We start from the raw sequence: 6,000 nt of genomic DNA on the forward strand, positions 1-6,000 counted from the left end.
AGGTCTTTCTGCGGAGGGGGTGTTGTGGTAGAGGGCACCCTTGCCCTGTGTGATGCCTGCTCCTGGCTTTTGTTGGGTCTTTTTCAGTTCCTGCTGATGAAGGGGAACCCGGGGACCACAGGCATGTCTCAGGCGGCCCTTGAGGGGCGCAGCCCTGTGCCTGTTAGCTGTTTGTCCAGGTGAGTTGTTGGTGCTGAGGAGGCCAGTATTAAATGGCGACCTGGTTCAGGAGTTAATATTTTCGGGTTTTCTTTTTTTTTTTTTAGGTAAGTCTGACTTCCGTTTGCCCTTTGGACGGACACTTGAGGCGTAGCTGGGACGCTACGGAGGATCCCCGAAGGGACGAGTGAGCTGTCAGGAGCGTAAGAGCGGCTTTGTCTGTCCGGGCTGGTGCGGTCCCGCAAGCTCTGAGGGCCGCGGGTTAGGGTTTCTGCAAGGGGCGGGTGAGCGACCTGCTCGGGCCTTTCTGACGGAGGGCGGTGTTGTCCTGGAGTCTGCCGTTGACCCGGGCGATGCTCGCTGCTGGCTCTGTCTCGTCTTTTGTTTCTCGGGTTTATTGTCAGTGATGAAGAGGAACCCGGCGACTCGGGGACCGTTCCAGTTAGCCTGCGAGGGGCCGAGCGGCGTGCTGACGAGCCGCCTGAGAAGGTAAGGCGGTGGCTTTGCATTAGCAAAGTCTTACCGGCCAGTTGGTTCAGCGCTCGTCTGTGGGTTTTTTGAGGTTCCGTGAGGTCACCTTTGGACCCGGGTGTTTGTTTGAGGTGAGCTGGGGCGGTCCAGGGGAGAAATAAGGCTCAGCTGAGTTCTTCCCAATTGTCCTGGCCACTTTGTCTCTCTCCTCGTCTTTGGTGCCAGCAGCGATTAGGGCCACGGTTTTGGTTTCTGCCAGGGGCAAGTCAGTGTTCTGCTGTAGTCTTTCTGGGGAGGGGATCCCGTCAACCTGTGCGATGCTCGCTTCTCACTCGGTTTTCTTGTTTGCAGTTGTAGTGTTTATCGACGGTGAAGAACCTGGTGACTACGGGCACCACCGAAAAGCTGCCGTGATGATTTTGGACGAGGATGGATTTGGACGTGCACCTCTGTAGAAGTTAAGTGCGGTGACCAGTGCTAGGAACTAGCAGGCTAGAGGGGGAGAAGGTTGGGCGTCGCAGGGAGTGGTTATAAACTCTGTGTTGGGGAGAGGCCTGTCCAGGACGGGTCCCCTTTGGGCAGGTCGGGGGAGCTGTTTCCCCTTTTGCAAGAGTCCGGTACGGGCGGAGCGGTTCCGGCCCGGGTCTGTGTCCTTGTCCGGGGCGTCGTCTGAGCGTCGCGTCCCGTTAGGGTCTCTGTCGTGCTTCTTTGCTCTCAGGCAATGCGTCGTGCCTCTCGGCCATCGTCTGTAGGGTCCGAAATGCCCCTATTTGCGGGCGTAGCGGCGACAGCGCTCTCGTCTTGCGTTACGACCGTGGAGCGCCCGTCGGTCTCGCATGTGGGAAGCTTTCGGTCCGTGCTGTCTTGCAGGATCGCTTCTGGCGGTGTCAGGGGTTCTTCTGCCCCTCTGCTTCCACGCTGCAGGACTTAATCCCTGCATCCTTATGTTCTTGGGTCTTGGAGCCAGGCTTCCTCCGCATCCCTCTTCTCGGTCTCGTCGGCTCCTTCTGATCTCGGGCGGTCGCACGTCTTTCCGGGGCTGCCGTCGAGCCTCGTCGCCGTTCCGTCCGCCGTGTTACTTGATGGTTGATCTTGTCTGGGAGATGTTCCTTCTTCCGAGAGGCTTTGCTCCTCTCGTCCATGAGTCGACCCTTTCGTGAGGTTGTGTGCGCCGTTGGTGTTCTCGTGTCTTTGTGCTTTTGGCGTGGAGCCGCTCCGCCCGGGGGCATAGGGTCCGGGGTGCGTGGCATGTACGCTAAGAGTCTGGCATTAATAAGTTGATGATGTCCAAGTGTTCGGGGACAGCTTGTAGAGCGACTTTGACGGAATGGCCGTGGTCAGGCCGCATAGGCGGTCATTTCCGGCGGGTTGTCCGGAGATGCCGGGGGGGTCCCCTGGGCATGGTGCTATTAAGTGGGGGGTGCAGCAGACTGAATCTCTAAGGGGTTGGAGGTTGGTACGTGTGGGACTGTGATGCTCAGTTGCGTCTTGGGTTTTGTTGTTTGTGGTTTTTTTTTTTTTTTCAGTGGCGGCGCGCCATCGGATTGCGGGTGCTATACCTAAAGGGAAGAGAAAGCCCTCGGAGATTCTCGAGGTGTCGTCGTGGGTGCGGCCGACGGGTCGGATCACTTCCGCTGAGATGCGGCGAGACCGGACGCGTACTAGAGACCCCCGGAGGAGGCGAGCCGAGAGCCCCGGCAGGTGGGTCGGGAAGCCCCGTCGGAGTCCAGAGGCGCGCATTTGGCTTTGTGGCAACGTGAGGCTTGGTTGCGTTGTGGCGGTTTGTATTGTCCACTTGAAGCTGTGAAGCGAGCAGCTCTGGCGGACGTCGCCGTCGGAGCGGACTCGGGCAAGGTGAGGGGTGATCCGTGGTTATTTTTTCCTGGTGTGTAGTCACAGGGGTGGTGACTGCTGTCCTTTGTTTGTGTTTTATGGGTGGTGAGCCTAATCATTGGCCCTGGCCTCCTGAAACAACCAGGGTTTGGGGAGAGAGCGGTTGAGGTAGAGGGGGATACGGCAATGCCTGCAGACTGCCTGTCCTTTGGGGAGGTTTCTCAAACCAGCGTTCGGCTTTGTGTTTTGCAGTTTCCGGCCCCCCACTTGGAGAGTGCCAGCCGACCGTGGACGAGGGGTGTGAGAAGGTGAGGTGGCCTTGTTGGTGCCTGCTAGGAAAGAATGGTGTGGCCCCTTGGTTCATCAAGTGCCCTTTGGTTTTACCAGGTGCTGTGGGAGACCTTTTGGGTGCGGACGAGCATCTGAGGTGAGCTGGGGCGGTAAGTCAGGAGGCTCGCAGGGCTGGGGCCATTTCACTTGCATTGTATTAACTTTGTGTTCTTGCCTTCTTAGGTGTCCCCCGTCGTGTCCCCCCCCCCCATGATGTCACCAGGGTCTGTGCGGAGCAGGGGCAGGTGAGTGGAATGCCCCAGCCTTTCAGAGGAGGGGAGTGTTGTGGCAGAGGTCCCCTCTGACCTGTGAGATGCTCACAGGTGGCTCTGGTTGGCTAGTTAGTGTTGTAATTGGTGCTGATGAAGGGGCACCTGGTGACTACAGGAAGCTCCCTGTTAGTCTGGGTGGGGTGAAGGTACATAACCACCCGAAGTCTGATCAGGTGGGGTGGTGCTGGTGGTGGTGTGTAATAGCCAATATTATAAGTCTGGTTATCCAGTTTCAGTTTTGGGGTGTGTTTTTTTTAGGTGGTGCGATGCTCCTTTTGGCTCGGGAGGAACCCCGGAGGCGAGGTGGGGCGGTACCCAGTAGGATCGTGGGGCTGGTGCCTTTTCACTAGCTTAACTGGAGCTTTGTCTGTTTAGGCTTCCGAGGTGCCCGAAGCGATGATGCCTGCGGCGTCAGTGTCTAGAAGGCAGAGGTGAGTGGATTGGTAAGGTCTTTCTGCGGAGGGGGTGTTGTGGTAGAGGGCACCCTTGCCCTGTGTGATGCCTGCTCCTGGCTTTTGTTGGGTCTTTTTCAGTTCCTGCTGATGAAGGGGAACCCGAGGACCACAGGCATGTCTCAGGCGGCCCTTGAGGGGCGCAGCCCTGTGCCTGTTAGCTGTTTGTCCAGGTGAGTTGTTGGTGCTGAGGAGGCCAGTATTAAATGGCGACCTGGTTCAGGAGTTAATATTTTCGGGTTTTCTTTTTTTTTTTTTTTTAAGGTAAGTCTGACTTCCGTTTGCCCTTTGGACGGACACTTGAGGCGTAGCTGGGACGCTACGGAGGATCCCCGAAGGGACGAGTGAGCTGTCAGGAGCGTAAGAGCGGCTTTGTCTGTCCGGGCTGGTGCGGTCCCGCAAGCTCTGAGGGCCGCGGGTTAGGGTTTCTGCAAGGGGCGGGTGAGCGACCTGCTCGGGCCTTTCTGACGGAGGGCGGTGTTGTCCTGGAGTCTGCCGTTGACCCGGGCGATGCTCGCTGCTGGCTCTGTCTCGTCTTCTGTTTCTCGGGTTTATTGTCAGTGATGAAGAGGAACCCGGCGACTCGGGGACCGTTCCAGTTAGCCTGCGAGGGGCCGAGCGGCGTGCTGACGAGCCGCCTGAGAAGGTAAGGCGGTGGCTTTGCATTAGCAAAGTCTTACCGGCCAGTTGGTTCAGCGCTCGTCTGTGGGTTTTTTGAGGTTCCGTGAGGTCACCTTTGGACCCGGGTGTTTGTTTGAGGTGAGCTGGGGCGGTCCAGGGGAGAAATAAGGCTCAGCTGAGTTCTTCCCAATTGTCCTGGCCACTTTGTCTCTCTCCTCGTCTTTGGTGCCAGCAGCGATTAGGGCCACGGTTTTGGTTTCTGCCAGGGGCAAGTCAGTGTTCTGCTGTAGTCTTTCTGGGGAGGGGATCCCGTCAACCTGTGCGATGCTCGCTTCTCACTCGGTTTTCTTGTTTGCAGTTGTAGTGTTTATCGACGGTGAAGAACCTGGTGACTACGGGCACCACCGAAAAGCTGCCGTGATGATTTTGGACGAGGATGGATTTGGACGTGCACCTCTGTAGAAGTTAAGTGCGGTGACCAGTGCTAGGAACTAGCAGGCTAGAGGGGGAGAAGGTTGGGCGTCGCAGGGAGTGGTTATAAACTCTGTGTTGGGGAGAGGCCTGTCCAGGACGGGTCCCCTTTGGGCAGGTCGGGGGAGCTGTTTCCCCTTTTGCAAGAGTCCGGTACGGGCGGAGCGGTTCCGGCCCGGGTCTGTGTCCTTGTCCGGGGCGTCGTCTGAGCGTCGCGTCCCGTTAGGGTCTCTGTCGTGCTTCTTTGCTCTCAGGCAATGCGTCGTGCCTCTCGGCCATCGTCTGTAGGGTCCGAAATGCCCCTATTTGCGGGCGTAGCGGCGACAGCGCTCTCGTCTTGCGTTACGACCGTGGAGCGCCCGTCGGTCTCGCATGTGGGAAGCTTTCGGTCCGTGCTGTCTTGCAGGATCGCTTCTGGCGGTGTCAGGGGTTCTTCTGCCCCTCTGCTTCCACGCTGCAGGACTTAATCCCTGCATCCTTATGTTCTTGGGTCTTGGAGCCAGGCTTCCTCCGCATCCCTCTTCTCGGTCTCGTCGGCTCCTTCTGATCTCGGGCGGTCGCACGTCTTTCCGGGGCTGCCGTCGAGCCTCGTCGCCGTTCCGTCCGCCGTGTTACTTGATGGTTGATCTTGTCTGGGAGATGTTCCTTCTTCCGAGAGGCTTTGCTCCTCTCGTCCATGAGTCGACCCTTTCGTGAGGTTGTGTGCGCCGTTGGTGTTCTCGTGTCTTTGTGCTTTTGGCGTGGAGCCGCTCCGCCCGGGGGCATAGGGTCCGGGGTGCGTGGCATGTACGCTAAGAGTCTGGCATTAATAAGTTGATGATGTCCAAGTGTTCGGGGACAGCTTGTAGAGCGACTTTGACGGAATGGCCGTGGTCAGGCCACATAGGCGGTCATGTCCGGCGGGTTGTCCGGAGATGCCGGGGGGGTCCCCTGGGCATGGTGCTATTAAGTGGGGGGTGCAGCAGACTGAATCTCTAAGGGGTTGGAGGTTGGTACGTGTGGGACTGTGATGCTCAGTTGCGTCTTGGCTTTTGTTGTTTGTGGTTTTTTTTTTTTTTTCAGTGGCGGCGCGCCATCGGATTGCGGGTGCTATACCTAAAGGGAAGAGAAAGCCCTCGGAGATTCTCGAGGTGTCGTCGTGGGTGCGGCCGACGGGTCGGATCACTTCCGCTGAGATGCGGCGAGACCGGACGCGTACTAGAGACCCCCGGAGGAGGCGAGCCGAGAGCCCCGGCAGGTGGGTCGGGAAGCCCCGTCGGAGTCCAGAGGCGCGCATTTGGCTTTGTGGCAACGTGAGGCTTGGTTGCGTTGTGGCGGTTTGTATTGTCCACTTGAAGCTGTGAAGCGAGCAGCTCTGGCGGACGTCGCCGTCGGAGCGGACTCGGGCAAGG

Source organism: Grus americana, chromosome 4, assembly GCF_028858705.1.
Source record: "Grus americana isolate bGruAme1 chromosome 4, bGruAme1.mat, whole genome shotgun sequence".
NCBI classification, from domain to species: domain Eukaryota; kingdom Metazoa; phylum Chordata; class Aves; order Gruiformes; family Gruidae; genus Grus; species Grus americana.